Here is a 16,523-nt window from a genome sequence, read left to right as displayed (position 1 = left end):
AGCCCAGCCCAGCTCTTCCTTACTGAAAAGCACAGAGAGACACATCCTCAGGCCCAGACTCCAGCACTGCAGGGTCCTCCTGGTGCACGCACGTGTCCGTGTCGGTGACAATGCAGTGATACGACCCCCCGCTGCTGTTTCCAGTCCTGTGTTTGTTTTTGGTACCAGGGATTGAACTCGGGTCCTTGTGCTTGCTCAGCAGGTGGCGAAACCACTGAGCTAAATCCCCGGCCATTTCCAGTCCTTTGACTCGTGTCTGCCTATTCCTCTCTATACCTGCTTCCTGGTTCTTCCTCTCCAGAATGTCAGTGTTCTGTGAACTGTCAAACAGAGATGAAACCACAGGCTAAGCAGCATTGTCAGGAGGACTTCTTTCACCCTGCACCCTGCACTGAAGTGTCCCCCATTGCCTTCACAGCATGACAGCTTGAGAGCTCTTTTCTCTCCCACACAGGAGTCTCACCACAGTATCAAGGCTGGTCTCTAACTCCTGGGCTCTAGTGATTGTCCTGCCTATACACACCACCACACCCAGCTTACAGCTCTTCTCAGTGTTGAGTAATAGTCCACTGTCCAGATGGACCTCGGACTAGCCATGTCCTTCTACAGACACACCCGTGTGCAGGGTTTCCTGTGGATACCAAGGAGTGGGACAGCTGGACCACATGCTGGGATCATGTCCAGCTCTGCCAGCTCCGCACACTCCTCCCAGCGTGGCTGCACACTCTGAACCCACAGGGAGAGGGTGGTTTCTGTGGATCCACACCCTCGCCGGCCTCTGGCGCTGTGGGCATTCTCGACGTTGGGCGTTCCGGTAGGTACAGAATGGGATGCTGGTTTTTTGAAACAGGGTTTCACTCTGCAGTGCAGGCTGGCCTTAAGCTCACAACCCTGCCTCAGCCTCCAGGTTGGTATCCTGTTTTTCTTGTATTTGGGGAGGGGGTTAGTACCAAGGATCGAACTAAGAACCTTGTGCTTGCCAGGCAGGTGTGACACCACTGAGCTGCATCCCCGGTCCGGTACTCTGTTTTTGTGTGTAGTTCCCTAGCACACAGTGTAATCGTGAATACCTGTTCTATGCTTTGTTTTGTTTTTTGAGACAGGGTCTGGCTATGCAGTTCAGGCTGGCCTCAAAATCACAGTGACCCTCCTGCCTGAGCCTCCCGAGTGCTGCGAGTTCTTGTGTTTCTTGTCATCTATAACCTCTGGAGAGGTGTCTACTTCAGGCTGTTGGCCTCGGTTTCCTTCCTGGTGGCTGCTGCTCTATCCCTGAGGTACACCCTTGGCTCTACTGACCTTTTCTAAACTGGGCCGTTTTGGTTTCCCAGTGTGAGGTTTTAAGAGCTCTCCGTACATTTTGGATGACGGTGTAGCGTAAGATACGCCTTTTCCAAATTTTTCTCCTGGTCTGTGGCTTGTCTGCTCGTTCTCCTGATTTTTACAACCCCTTAAAATCTGAGAGCCATTTTCAGTTTGTGAGCCACCCAAAAGCAGCCGGTGTAGTGCATGGGACCCACCGGCCAGAGTTCCCTGGTACCTGGTACAGCCACAGCCACACAGCATGGGCAGGCATCGGCCCCACACGAGGCCACGCAACTCTGACACTCACACTCAGCAGCTGTCCCTCAGCCAGTCTGCAGGGGAAACCCAGAGGCCTAACTCACCCAAGACGTGAAAGTAAGGAACCAGAGGAACCAGAACTGAGGAAGAGTACACACATCTCTCCAAAAAGCTCGGCACCAAGGAAATTCCATTCGACAGAAACAAAAAGGGAAGCCAAAACAGTGAGATGGCTCTCACATAAGGTGACCAGCATCGCCATGGATGCGCCAGGAGCAGTGGTGAGCAAGGCAACTCAGGAGCTCAGACACAGGACTCACAGGCCACCTGCAGCACACACGGGAGACCAAACGCACCGAGGCGGGCCTCAAGATCAACCGGCAGCAGACACAGTGGCCATGCCTGTGACCCCACCCTGAGGGAGGCTGGGGCTCAAGAATCACCAGTTCAAACCCAGCCTGGGCAATGTGGCCACTTACTGAGACCTTGTATCAAAAAAATAAAAGAGCTGCAGCTGCAGCTCCCTGCAAAGGCCCTAGGTCCCATCCCCAATACTACCAGAGGTGGTATGAAGGGGTCAAACCAGCAAACCCCTGGGAAGGCCGGGCTCTTTCTGATGATTTCCCTGCAGGGTAACCGAGACCTCTTAAATAAGGAACTGACCTCAACTTTGCTCTATGCCCTGGGAACGATGAAAGGGAAAATATTCCTAATGTTCTGTAAACCAGGAGAGAACTGATGAGACTTGTGACCAGAAATCACCACAGCTTCCAATCTTGCCAGTGGCCTTGGGCCGCCCGGAGCTGTGCGCGCAGACACAGACAGCAGCGATGGTACTCAGCTGGTGGCTCTCACGGGAGGGTGTCTTAACCCCCTCCACACCTTCTCAGTTCTGGTTTCAAAGCTAAATGGTATTTCTGCATATGGATCTAACACAACAGCTGTTAAAAACTGATCAAAATATAGCCAGGTATGGTGACACACACCTGTAACCCTAGCCCTGGAGGCTGTGGCAGGAGGATCCCAGCCTAGACAACTTAGCAAACCTGTCTCAAAATTAAAGAGGGTGGGGGAGACTGTGGATGTAGCTCCGTGCAAAGGCCCTGAGTAGTTCAATCCCCAGTACTTCACACAAAAAAGACAAATTCAGGCCTTTTGAGAGCACTGTCTATTACAATGAGAATCTAATATTGTGAGGTTAAACCTGAAACAACTAGAAAGCTCTCTACAGAATTACTTCTTTTCCGATCTATTAAATTAGAACTAAAGCCTCATCCATGGCTCTTCAGGGCCCTTGATTTTCAGAAACATTTTGAGTTCAGCAGCACAGTGCTTCTCATGTCCTTGGTGAGCCCTGCTGGTGAGCCCTCCACGTCCTCAGGAGTCAGGTCTTTGAGTAAGATGAAGGCATTATTTACATTATCCCAATATCAAACATATCAGAATTCAGAGATATGTCTTCACAGCTCTTGAGTAATGTAACTTAAAAAAGTGCTTCCTTCTAAAAACTCACTTTTCTACTTAATTTCCTAATGTTTCAGAGCAAATATTCCTACAGTTGAAGAACAGGAGACTTCCTTAGTCCAGACACCAACTATTGTCTTTGCATTTGATAGATGAAGGATCCAATTTAGTTGTTGCTTTTTCATATACTTAAAATTATCTAAGAGGTATCCTAGTTACCACTACAATCTGGAGCCTTATTCAAATGGCATTTTGCTGCTACAAAACTGCAGGTTATTTTAAAAAGAAAAAAACATTCTAAATCTTAGTATTACCTTCTACTTTCATACCTCAGGAAACAGCCCTTTCCTTTTATTTCAGTTTAGATTACAAAGTAAATTATAGTTTTCAAAGTAACCAGCAAAATCCTAAAGTGCTGGAGAAGGAATGACTTCAAAAGTAAACTATGTGGGGCCGGGGATTTAGCTCAGTGGTTCCGCCGCCTGCCTCGCAAGCACAAGGTTCTGAGTTCGATCCCCGGCACACAAAAAAAGTAAACTGCGACCAGGCAGGGTGGTGCGTGCCTGCAATCTCAGCACTCTGGGAGGCTGAGGCAGGAGGATCAAAAGTTCAAGCCCAGCCCAGAAAACTCAGTGACTTAGCAACACCCTGTCTCAAAATAAAAAATTAAAAAGGGCTAGGGACGTGGCTCTGTGGGAGGGCATTGGGTTCAATCCCAGTACTGCAAAATAAAATGATAAAATTAAATATACACAGCAAGCTGCCTCTCTTGCACCTCAAAGTCTTTTTTTTTTTTTGGTACCAGGGATCGAACTCGGGTCCGTCCACTTGCGAGGCAGACAGCGGAACCACTGAGCTAAATCCCCGGCCCCTGTTCCTCAAAGTCTTAAAGGCCTTGCTGTGCCTTGGGAGACTGAGCCACACTAACAGAAAGTTCGGATCTCGACAAGAGAATCATCTCAATACAGATTCAAGTATTTAACATCCTCTTAGGTCTTTTCCCAGTACACACACACACACACACACACACACACACACACACACACACACACACAGATGAAGGTGAAACACATCCAGGATCTCTGAAAGATCGCAATGGTCTCTAAATAACCTGAGGAAGAGAAAGCTGTGTCTGCAGTGGATGGGGTTCCAGACACCCCCCAGAACCGTGTTCTTCCACCCCGCTGTTCAGTGATGAGCTCTCTCCGCACAGCACAAAGATGGAAGACAAACAGTTGGTGGAAAGAGAAAGCCAGTTCCTCTGTGACAAACAAAGTCCCATCTTAATAGAGAATGGAGTTTTTGTTCTGTGTATTTTAATCTCGCCCAGAAGGAACTGCAATCTTGTTGAACAGGGCTTCAATAACTCAGTAAGAGCTGGGTGTGGTTCCACACAACTATAATCCCAGCTTCTGGGGAGGCCTGAGGGAGGAAGGTGGCAAGGGCGAGGCTACCCTAGGCAATTTAGTGAGACAGTCTCAAAATAAAAAAAAGGAAAAGGGCTGGGGCTACAGCTCAGTGGTGGAGCACTTGCCTAACATATACAAGGTCCTGGGTTCCATCCTTTGTATCACCAAACAAAACCAAACCAGATGGGTGATAGAACTTTGAGCATGGATATTAAAACCCACTGATGGATGAATCAGCCATTCATAATCTTTCTACACAACTGTCTCTAGAATTCATTCACACTGAACAAATTCAAAACGACCATGTCTGCTGGTCGTGGTGGCACAGGCCTGTGATCCCAGCACTGGGGGAGAGGGAGCCTGAGGCAGGGGGATCATGAGTTCAAGGCCAGCCTAAGCTACAAGTGTTCAGAGCCAGTCTGAATCATATAGTGAGACTGTCTGGAAAAAAATAAATTAAAAAAAGCAAAGGCCAGGCCTACTTTGTATAATTTCTCAACCAAGTTTAGTTACTTTAGCAAGAAACCAAAGATAAACTGAATGGATAGTTGTTAAACTGGAGTCTAAATTCAAGAACAATTTCACCCCAGTCTGATAAGTACTTAACTTTTTTTTTTTGGTACCAGGGATCGAACTCAGGACCTTGCGCTTGCGAGGCAGGCGGCAGAACCACTGAGCTAAATCCCCAGCCCTAACTTTTGATTCTTAATACCCCTATGATGGCCCATTTGGTGCCAGGTTACACATTATTTTGAAATGAAAAGTAAATTCTGCAGCAACATCTCTATCTTTGTCTATTTTACTCAATAAGCTCTTTTCTTCTTTCTTTTTCTTTTTTTGGAGACAGGGTTTCACTCTGTAGCTGGCTTTGAACTCACTATGTAGCCCAGGCCTGCCTCAGCTTCCCCAGTGCTGGGGTCGCTGGCATACATCAGCACACCAGGCTACACCTAATAAACTCTTAAGCACACAGTAGGTGGTCAATAGTCACTTGCCGAAGAAAACGACAGGAAATCCTAGAGTAGCAAAGTCCAGGGTGGGTGTGGCTAGTGGGGGGTGGGGGTGGGAGTGGGGGTGGGGGGGTGTCTAACGATCCATCGAGCCTGAGTAGAGGGAGCGCAGCGCAGGAAGGATTGACAGCCCACAGAGAAAGGACGGAGAGTGGGGACATCTGTGGGAAGAGGAAAGAGGGCACAAGCACTGTGTGCTCAGCAGAATTCAAGACACTTCTCATTTTCAAACTCCATTCATTCACCACTGTCCACCCATCGCCCCCACTTCGCAGTGTCATCCATAGTACTCAAGTGTCCCTGGATGATGAGGATTGCTGTGGGATGACAGTGCCCACTGGGGATGGCTTCTGGTCCCCAGAGATGTGTGGCACCGTGAAGACCCTCAATGGATCGATCACCAAAACTAAAGCAGGGTTCTGGCTGGCACCCAGTGGATGAAGGAGGCCACTGTCACCCATGCCCCAGAGGAGAGCCCACAGCACTCATCGGGCAAGGCTGATAAACCCTGCCCTAGAAGCTCAGGGAGCCGAGTTTCTATGATACTGCAGCTTCCATCACAGTGGAAGGACAAGGAAACAAGCATCATCTGGGTATTCCCATTCCTGTGGAAGGAATGGAAAGGCGCAGGAGCTGGCACAGAGCGTTGGAGCATCATTTCAGATGGGTCTGCGAGATATGGGGCCATCAACCCAAAGGGACAGGAGTGCTCATCGTGGGAGCTCGCTGGGTGGCAAGGAGCCAGTGAGCAGGCAGGAGTGGGGTGGCCAGTAGGGAGGAGATGTCGCACGGTCACTGCCCACCAGGGGCCAAAGCACCAAAGAGTCCCTGAGCCAAGAGCTTCACCACAGCCAGCCAGAGCTCAGTCACCTCTGCAGCCCAGGGATCCCAAGTCATTTCTCCAGCGCTAACCAGAGCCCTCCCAGGGCTAAAGTCACCTGCTAGGACTCTGTCCCCTCACTGCCGTCACCCTGGATCCTGGACACCAGGAGGCAGGAGCTCCTTGCCACAGGTAGAATCCAGTCCCCAGGCAGAGAACCCAAGCTGGGGAAGGCCTGGAGCTGCCGGAGAGCATGCCACGCCACACCACACCAGGGGACAAGCTGATAGCATGGGCCCACAGGGCTCCACACCCAATCACAAACATGGCTCCTCTGTGCCAGGCATGGTAGTTGTGCCCACAACCCTGGCTACTCGGGAGGCTGAGATAGGAGGATTTCAAATTCAAGTCCAAGACTGGGAAACTTAGTGAAACCCTCTGTCAAAAAAGAGCTGAAAAGAAGGGTCGGGGATTTAGCTCAGTGGTTCCACCACCTGCCTTGCAAGTGCAAGGTCTCATCCCTAGTACCAAAAAAAAGACCTGAAGATGTAGTTCAGACCTAAGAGCACCCAGGTTCAACCCTCAGGACAAGAAAAAATGCTGCCCTGTGTTCTAGGATGCATCAGTGGGTTTCCACTGACCCTTTCTGGTTGCTCTAGAATTCAAGGAAAGTATGTAAAAGGCTTCTGTGGTCCAAAGACTTCTCAGTGGCAAAGGGGCCACCTCTCCCTGAAGCCCAACCAGGCATGCTTCTGGTAAAACGGACCCCACCACGCAGAGATGGAATTCATTACAATTCCATGGTTATTTGATGAAGGAAATTTTTTTCCAGCTACAGGCATTTTTTTCATCATAGAAATTCAACTATGCAGCAAATCTGAAAGAACCAACAAGTAATTTTAAAAAATCACATGCCCACCATAAATAGAAAACCCTAGACTTCTTAAAATAAACTGAACCTGGGCTGGTGATTTAGTTCAGTGGCGCCGTGCCTGGCTCACAAGCGCACGGCCCTGAGTTCTATCCCCAGTGCCAAAAAACATAAATAAATAAATGAAATCTGGATGTTTTACTTTTTTTTTGTACTGGAGATCGAACTTGGGTCCTTGCGCTTTCAAGGCAGGCAGTGGAACCACTGAGCTAAATCCCTGGCCCCATCCTTATCCCTTTTTAAATTCTGTTTTGTTTTGTTTTGAAACAGGGCCAGCTGTGCAGTCTAGGCTGGCCTTGAACTCACTGGGTAGTCCGGGGTCGCCTCAAACTTGCAGGGATCCTCCTGCCTCAGCCTCCAGAGTGCTGGGATGACAGGTGTGCACCATCACGCCCACCCAGTCCTTTGTAATGTTGTTTTGAGAAGGTCTTTGCCCAGGCTGGCCTCAAACTTCTGATCCTTGCCTCATCCTTCCTAGTGGCTGGGATGAGAAGGGTGCACTACTGAGCCTGACAGATCTTTCTCAAAAGCCCTCAAAATGCACGCTTGCAGAGTGCTCATTCACATCCTACTCCATGTGGCAAGGATCAGACACCACAGGTAGTTCCCAGATACAGGGCAACGCAGGGCCAAGTCCTCCTATCTAAAATGACGACAAATCAATGAGGAGTCTACTCTCATGTCAATTAAATAACCACAGCTATAAAGAATGGCTTCATAAAAGGATTACTAAAGATAATAACATAAGAGCTGCTATAAATTAAGGACCTGAAAAGCATCCAAAAGTGATCAGGAGATGACCTCACCAAACACCTCCACTCCCACCCAACTCCTCTTCAAGGCAAGAAAAGAAAACCCTGTCATCCTGAAAGCACAGACATGGACACAAAATACTGCAGCGAGCAGCAGCAGACAGGGACATTTTGAAGGCGTGCCTTAAAACCCTCAATGAGTGACAGTCAATAACATAACAGTTTTCCTTTCTTTCCTGGTGCTGCGAATTGAACTCAGTGCCTTGTGCATGCAAAGCAACCACTCCACCACTCACTGAGCTACATCCCCAGCCCAAGACAGGCCTACCTTTCATTGAGTGCTGTTTGTGTGACTGTTCACCAAAACTGTTTCAACGGAAGTTGTAAAAAAGTAAACCAGGCACAGTGGGCACAACTGTAATCTCAGCACTTGGGAGGCTGAGGCAGGAGGACTACAAGTTCAAGTTCCACCTAGGCAACTTAGTAAGATGCTGTCCCCCCACTCCCCTCCAAAAAAACGTACAAGGGCTGGGGCTGTAGCTCAGTGAGAAGGCTCTGAGTTCAACCCCCAGTACTGTATATATGTAAGCACACACACACACACACACACACACACACACACACACACACACATATAGGGAAGTGGCTGGTGGTGTGGCACAGTGGTAGACTGTGTGCTTAGCATGCACAAAGCCTTGAGTTCAATCCCTGGCACCCCAAAATTTAATGAGAGCTATTTCCATAGGGCCCCCGATCTCAGAATGCCCCTCTGCATCTGTCAGCCACACAGCACCTCGCGCTTTATCACCAGCCTCTGGATCTCCAAGTTCCAAGAACCAGGCTACCTACCGGCTGGCCCTCGGCAACACCACCAAGACTGCCCCACGCCTGACTGAGCAGTGCACTGCAGCCAAGGAACAGAGGCACACACTCTCCTAGACACTCTATGGACTGGCAATAAAAGGCTGCACTGTTTCCTTTCTCTAGGCCTGGCAATCCGAATACAGAAAGAAGAGAACGTGCCCTTCTCACTGTCAAAGTCAGCACCTGACTTCCAATCACTGGGTGTTAACATCTCCACGGAGACGCTGCCCCAAGCCAAGGCAGATGATGGGTACATGTTTTCACAGCCTGCGCCAGTTTTCCATTTTACCAAAAACATGAACAGATTCCTGAATTTAGACAGTGAAATGATACAGAGTGGCTCCATGTTCATAATTAAAATTTCCTCCCCTCCCACATCACAGGAACAAGGAGGCTTCGAGATTTGGCTAGAAAAATGGGAGTCACACAAGGCCAACGTTATTACCGTCAGCTGGATTTAATCCTAGGGAGAGGCGTTAACCAGATGAAAGACACTAATTTAGAAATCCAGACTGAAGCCAGGCAGACTAAACAGTCTGAATAGCACCAACACTGGACTGGCCCAAGGAGTCTGCATGGAGGTAGAAGATGGCACTAATGGTCTAGCATTCAAAGTGGCCTAAACAGAGGCACCGTAGGGTGCTTATTTAAAATACACACACAGGGCTGGGGATTTAGCTCAGTGGTTCTGGCGCCTGCCTCAAAAGGGCAAGGTCCTGAGTTCGATCCCCAGTACCAAAAAACCCCACAAAAAACAAAAAAATAAAATACACACACACTCTCACACTCTTACAGTAACACCTCTACTCCCTTCTAGACTCCTCTGAGCTAGGGACAGGCTGCAGGCCCTGGAACTACATTTCCCAGAATCCTCTGCCAATGGGGCTGTGGCTTACATTCCACCAAGAGTTATAGGAGGGGAGAAAAGCACATGCCACTTCCAGCAGCAAGGAGCGGATTGATGGCAGACTGGGTGTGTGCAGCAGCATCCACTGTTCTCCTGCAAATGCCCTGCTCTGATGCTTATGGCAGCTGAGATTATTAACGGCAAGAGTTTCTTGAAATCCTTGCAACATGGCTTTCCCAGACAAGCTCTCTTGGCCTCCCAATGATTCTGTGCGTGTCTAATATCCTCCAAGATACCAAGAAAGGCCTGTATTTCTTTTTCTTTTTTAAAATTTTTCCAAGAATAGGTTTATTTCAAAATTGTAAAAATACATATATTATTTTTATTATATTTATATAATATGGAATTTTAAGCTTAAAGTAAAAAGTTTCACTTTTTTTTTTTCGGCACCAGGGACCAAACTTGGGACCTTGTGCTTGTGATGTGGGCCCAGGGATTTAGCTCAGTAGTTTCGCCACCTGCCCTGCCTTGCATGCTCAAGGTCCCAAGTTTGATCCCCGGTACCAAAAAAAAAAAAAAAAAAGGGTATCTTAAAAATGTAGCTAGGTGGGCCGGGGATTTAGCTCAGTGGTTCTGCTGCCTGCCTCGCAAGTGCAAGGACCTGAGTTCGATCCCCAGTACCAAAAACCCCAAAACAAACAAACAAAAAACTGAGTGAATATACTAGAAGGAATGGAGCAGCTTTTTAAAATATTATAAGTCCTGGGCCAGGGATTTATTTCAGTGGTTCCAGCACCTGCCTTGCAAGCGCAAGGTCCCGAGTTCCATCCCTGGTACCAAAAAAAAAAAAAAAAAAAAGTAAATTTTACAAGCCTTGTAGTACCATTTGACTCTTTATGTATTCTTAGTATTTTGACCAAAAAAAAAAAAAAAAATCTAACTCTGTATAAGAAAAATCACTAGATGACCAAAATGACCAAAATTTCAAAAAATAAGGTCAATTCTGGATCTGCTACCAAAACAGATAAAGACAATAGAAAATTCACTTATTTATTTATTTTTATTTTTTGGTCTTTTGAGACAGCTTCTCACTATGTAGTTCAGACGGGCCTTGAACTCACTACATAGCCCAGGCTGACCTGGAACTTGCATCTATCCTCCTGCCTCAGCCTCCTGAGTGCTAAGATGACAGACGTGTGCCACCACAGCCAGTGAGAGTAGAACATTTAAACAAAGCAATACCTCCTATGCTAGATAGAGCCTGTGTCTTAACTTAATGGAGGCAGGCAGCCTGATGGGGCCCGAAACTGCCACAGGCAGTGGCCGCACCAGGATCACTAACCTGAGTGCTAACAGGGGGTGGAGACCTGAGCAAATTCCAGGCCACTTAAGAAATCAAGAACAAGCCAGGCATGGAGCTCACGCCTGCAGTCCCAGCCACTTGGGAGGCTGAGGCAAGAGGATCACGTGAGCCCAGGAGTTTGTGCTTAGCCTGGGCAATCTAGCCAGACTGTTTCTTAAGATAAGCACAAAACAGAAGGATGACTCTTAAAATCACTACGTTACCCTTTTTAGATCTTGCTTTTTTTTTTTTTTTTTTTTTTTTGGTGGCGGGGGGTGGTGGGGATCAAACTGGGGACCTTGCCCTTGCCAGGCAGGCAGCTTGGAACCACTGAGCTAAATCCCCGGCCCTATTGCTTTTAATTTAATGCTACCAACTGCTAAAAACAATCAACATTTGTTGTCAAAACATCTTTGAAGTTCTAAGGACAGATTAAAAGGCTGCTACAAAGCATATTAATAACAAAAGGGCTCCTCTCACCCTAAGGCAGCCCCAGCTCTGTGGACAGCCTGCCCACCCCACCCCCCACCCCCAATCAGAGTGGAGAGGCACAGAGCAGTCGGGGACGAGGACACTCCCAGGACCACAGTCTCCAGTAGAAGTGGCTCCTCAGATGCCAACCAGACATCAAAGACAATGTACAAAGTCCCACTCGTCAGAGGGAGCAAGGAGCAAAGAGGGGACTTCCCTGGTGGAAAAGTCTCTCCTTTTACAGACAAAACAGCTAAATTAGGTAGAAATATTCTAGGCAGACAGGGCTGGACCCTTGAAAGAGTCAGTGCAGAGGGTGAGAACACATCACAACTGCAGCTGGAGGCGCATCTGTCAAAGGCCAGGCTCAAAATACAGACAGAATGACCTGGCCCACTTGCCTCACTAAGGATAAGCAATAAACTGAAGATTACACTATAATTGGTATCACCTGGTCCAACAGTCTAGCTAGACATCAGTCAGTCACCCAGGGGATGACCAGAACCTCCTGATCCAGCTCCTCCAAAAAGGTCTTGTTCTTTCATGTACAGCTGCCTCAAGACGTGCTTCCCCCCTTGGATCAGTATTACCTAAGCCGCTATACTTGTAACCTCACTGGTTGATCATAGTTTTGACCCACGTTGTACCCACCTTGCGATTTTGCTCTATAAAACTTCAGAAAGTGGGCTTGCTGGCAACCCACTTTCAGGTCCCCTTCTGTCTCTCAGGAGCGCTCTTGCTCTCTCTCAGTAAATTTTTCCTACTCTTAACCTCCGTTGTTCCTTAGAGTTAATCCTTCGATTTCGGGGAACACAACTTCGGCATACCTGACATCCAGCAGGTTGGGAGTGACATTTATTTCCCCTGAACACTTTCATCCTAACACCACAAGCACTCAGAAACACAGGTGTCTCCCACTGAAATGTTAGTGGGATGTGGACACTGTTGGTCCTTGACTACTAGTGATGGGCTGCTAAAGCAGGCAGGCTGCTCCAATTACTACTGAAGAAAGGACCTATGTCAACAGGACCATCTGAGCCTCAAAAGCTGGGCTTTGCAAACAAAAGTCAGCACACACCTGCGGACTGAAATGTTTGCGTTCAGCCAGAGCTCACGGCCCAGGTAAAAGCGCTTTCATATATGCAGTCTGAATAACCCTTGAGTTACTGATTCCCCCTCATGTCCACCAAGACTTTGGCACAGTGCCGGGCGTGGGGGCACAGGCCTGTAATCCCAGCCTTGGGAAGCTGAGGCAGGAAGATTGCCAAGAGATTGAGGCCAGCCTGGACTACATAGCGAGACCCTGTCTCAAAAAATAATAAAGATTGGGGCCGGGGATTTAGCTCAGTGGTTTTGCCTCCTGCTGCGCAAGTGCAAGGACCTGAGTTCGATCCCCGGTGCAAATAAATAAATAAATAATAATAATAAAGACTTACACATCGCGTTAGGACACATGACCCAGGTGATAGGTGTGATGGCATGCTCACAAGAACATCTGCGCTCTCTCCCAGCCCCATGAGGACCGCAAAAGAGAGTCAATATTCCCCAGAAGTAAACAGATTTTCTATTTCCTGATAACAAACCTTGTAAACTAACAATCCCATCATCCCCCATAATCTAAAAAATCTTCCCAAATAATCTTAATCTCCAAACCAAATTTTAAATTACTTAAGGTTTGAGCGAGGCATAGTTGTGCACATCTGTAATCCCAGCACTTGGGAGGCTGAGGCAGGAGGATTGCTTTCAGTTCCAGGCCAGCCTAGGCTACATAGTGAGACCCTGTCTCCAGAAAAAAAAAAAAAAAATTAATAATAATAATAATAAATAACATAATTTAAGGTTGAAGACCTAATTGGTGTCCCCCTGAAATCCCAGAACTCTGGGAGACTGAAGAGGACAGGAAATTCAAGCCCAGCCTGGGCAACTGACTTAGGAAGATTCTGTCTCAAAACATAAAAAGGACTGCTAACATCACAAAACTATATATCAATTTCCAATCCCCCTCCATGCATGCTATCAAGAACCTTTGACTAGCCAGGCATTTAGCTCAGTGGTTCCGGCGCTTGCCTCTCAAGCTAGAGGCGGAGGTCCATGGCAGAGCACTCTCCCAACATGGTCATGCTGGGTTTCATTCCTACCACCACCGAAAAATAAAATAGAAAGGAAAGGACCTGGGATTTAGCTCAGTGGTTCTGGCGCCTGCTGCGCAAGCACAAGGTCCCGAGTTCAATCCCCAATAACGAAAAAACAAAAGGAAAGGAAGACAAGACAAGCTTTCAAGCTTAACCTGCAAGGCTCCTCCGGCTCTGGGGCTTAGGAGTGAGGGTAGGGGAAGAGCCAGAAATACTGTTTCTCTTTCTGGACTTGCAAGGGTAGGCAGAGGCAAAGACTCTGTGTTTAATCACCACATGAATAAGAAACAGACTGGAATTCAGGAAAAAGGTCAAGGCTTGCCAGCACGGTCAGCGTTGAGGAGGAGCGTACTGCCCCTGTCTCTTGCAGAGCAGACCGTAGGGTCTGCTGGGACCCCAGCACCCCCACTCCGGGCCACAGTCCTCAGGACACAGCCAGGAGCCAGCTAGACGCCTGCCAGCTTCTGCCTGGAATTGGGTGAAGAGCAGTGGCAACAAGAGCCACTTTGAGAAGGAGATCAACAATCACACTCCAGAAGAAAAGGAGTCATTCGGCAGAGGGATGCGAGCTGCCAAAATGTTAGTCACAGCTTCAAGGTCCGGGTCCGTGTCTCAGCAACTGTTCTTCTGTCTCAGCAACTGTTCTTCGCTCTGACAGAGGTTATTCGCTGCCCCAGAAAACCCAGCTCAGCTTCTGTGGCCCTCGCAACAGAAGCAGTTGAGAAGCCTTCAAGTTGGTGGCAGCAAAGGGTGACACCGACAAGATGTCCACCAGAGACTAAGAGGGAAGGGGGGAACTGTGATTTGCCATTCATTTTCCACACAGGACCAGAATAAGCTGGACAATGGGAAACAGTGACAGGAGAGGAAAATGGAAAATCATTCCGGTAAAGAAACAGGCTATACCAACAGCCTACCTGGGAGCTCTGAGCCTCCATAGTATCACCAAACCCCTTAAAAATGAGCTAAGGTGGAGCCAGGCATGGTGGCACATGTCTCTAATCCCAGCACTCAGGAGACTGAGGCAGGAGGACAGCCAGGAGTTTGAGTTCCAGGCCAGCCTGGGCTACATAGTGAGACCCTGTCTCAGAAAAAAAAAAAAGCCAAGGTGGGCTGGGGGTGGAGCACTTGCCTAGCAAGACCAGGGGTTCCAATCCCTGCGATGAAGAGAAAAAAAACAAGTGCTGTGTACATTAAAATATCGGCCTATTACTGCCCATGATTTTTACCCCAAATAAGTGTACATGCTTTGCAACTCTTCCTGCACTTGCTATGAAGACTGTGGTTTGCTCAAAGGGCCTGAACAAACAGCTGCAAGTTTCAGGATCACTTTAGAGCAATGCAAAGCATACTCTAGTGTACTAGAAAGCCAGTCTGAGAGGCCAAGTCAGAGAGAACACTTGGTAACTTTCTCTGGTCTCCTTCGAACGCATCGGAAAAACCTAAAGCTTCGTTTGCAGCCTCACCTGCATTTCACCTTTGTGCCAACACTACGGAACTAATCAGCACTGTGGGTAAACACCATGAATGGGAACCCTCGCGCCAACAAGTCCACATTGGCACCCAGAAATGCTGAGACTCTCAGGAACGCTGCTTTTAGGTGACAGACTGACCTAGGGACAAGTGTTGAGGGTATCAGGGCTCAGTAAAAACTTAAGAGTCAGGATTTTACTCCTGATGAAGAATTAACAATAAAGCAGCTAAAATCATCCAAAGCACACTGGTCTCCACCAAATGACAAGGCCACAGGCCATGACTGGACCAACCCAACAAGTAAGGCTCAACTGTAAAAAAAGTCTTCAGTGAATTCTCAAGAGTTCACAAAGAAAGTCCCAATCTGTCAAGATTTAAAAACTCAGGTATTATAACCAGGGATTTAGCTCAGTGGTTTTGCTGCCCGCTGCACAAGCGCAAGAACCTGAGTTCAATCCCCGGTACCAAAAAACAAAACAAAACAAAACTCAGGCGAGGGCCAGGGATTTAGCTCAGTGTCACCGTGCCTGCCTCACAAGCCCAAGGTCCTGAGTTTGATCCTCAGTACAGGGGGAAAAAAAAACAAAAAAAACCTCAAGTGGGTAGAAAATAAAACACTAGGGCTGGAGATTTAGCTCAGTGGCACTTCGCCTGCCTGGCAAAAGCAAGGTCCTGAGTTCGATCCCCCGTACCAAAAAAAAAGAAAAGAAAAGAGAAAACACTAGAACCAGGTGTGGCGGCACACACCTGCAATCTCAGCTACTTGGGAGGCTGAAGCAAGAGGATCTCAAGTTCCAGCCCAGCCTGGGCAACTCAGCGAGACCCTGCCTCAATATAAAAAATTTTTTAAATGGGCTCAGAAGGAAGCTCAGTGTGATGGCCCTGGGTTCAATCTCCAGTACTGGAAGAAAAGAAAAGCAGGGGAGGTGGCAGACATCTGTTACATTAACACTCTGAGAGGCTGAGGCAGGAATATGTAAAGTTCAAACTCAGCCTGGGTAATTTAGCGACTTGAGACCCTGTCTGAAAAAAAATTAACTTTTAAAAGGCCGGGGACGTAGCTCAGTGTGAAGGGGCTAGGGTCAATCCCCAGTGCCACCAAGGAAAAGAAAGACAAGGAGAAAAAGCCAGTACACACCAGGTTCTTCCAACTCCTCATCCGATGTTACCTTTTCCGGATTCTCCTTCCAGATCGTGACTGGAGCACACGTTGTGCGCATGTTAAGACTGCACGTTAAGATCCCCACCTCCGCGCACTTCCCTCCATCGAGACCCCTCAACCCTGGGCGCCCCGCGGCGGCGCATCTCAGCATCCCTCAGTCGAACCTCTAACCCGGTTCTGCCTCTCCCGAGAACGTCACCGAAACCGATCTCCAAAATGTCACACTGGCCTCCCCGACCCGAGCATCCTGCTCAGGACTCGCTCCCAACAGGTCCTCCCCGCCCAG

At 48.2% G+C, this 16,523-nt stretch overlaps 1 protein-coding gene across 5 annotated transcripts in view; it reads right to left on the bottom strand.

The window, feature by feature from the left end:
- The window catches only part of Wipf2 (WAS/WASL interacting protein family member 2), a 36,124-nt gene that overhangs the window by 18,791 nt on the left and 810 nt on the right, over nucleotides 1-16,523 (bottom strand). The window contains exon 1 of one of the 5 annotated variants that reach the window (XM_087202188.1): nucleotides 24-16,520. The exons of the other annotated variants lie outside the window; for them this stretch is intronic. The gene's annotated coding sequence lies outside the window, so the exon portion shown is untranslated. Of the gene's footprint in view, nucleotides 1-23; nucleotides 16,521-16,523 lie in introns of those variants that run through there. 5 annotated transcript variants of the gene reach the window in all.

This window comes from Heterocephalus glaber, unplaced genomic scaffold, assembly GCF_053883595.1.
Source record: "Heterocephalus glaber isolate CG9 unplaced genomic scaffold, H.glaber_assembly_v1.0 deba00001773, whole genome shotgun sequence".
NCBI classification, from domain to species: Eukaryota; Metazoa; Chordata; class Mammalia; order Rodentia; family Bathyergidae; genus Heterocephalus; species Heterocephalus glaber.
This window is presented reverse-complemented; position numbering and strand designations above follow the sequence as displayed.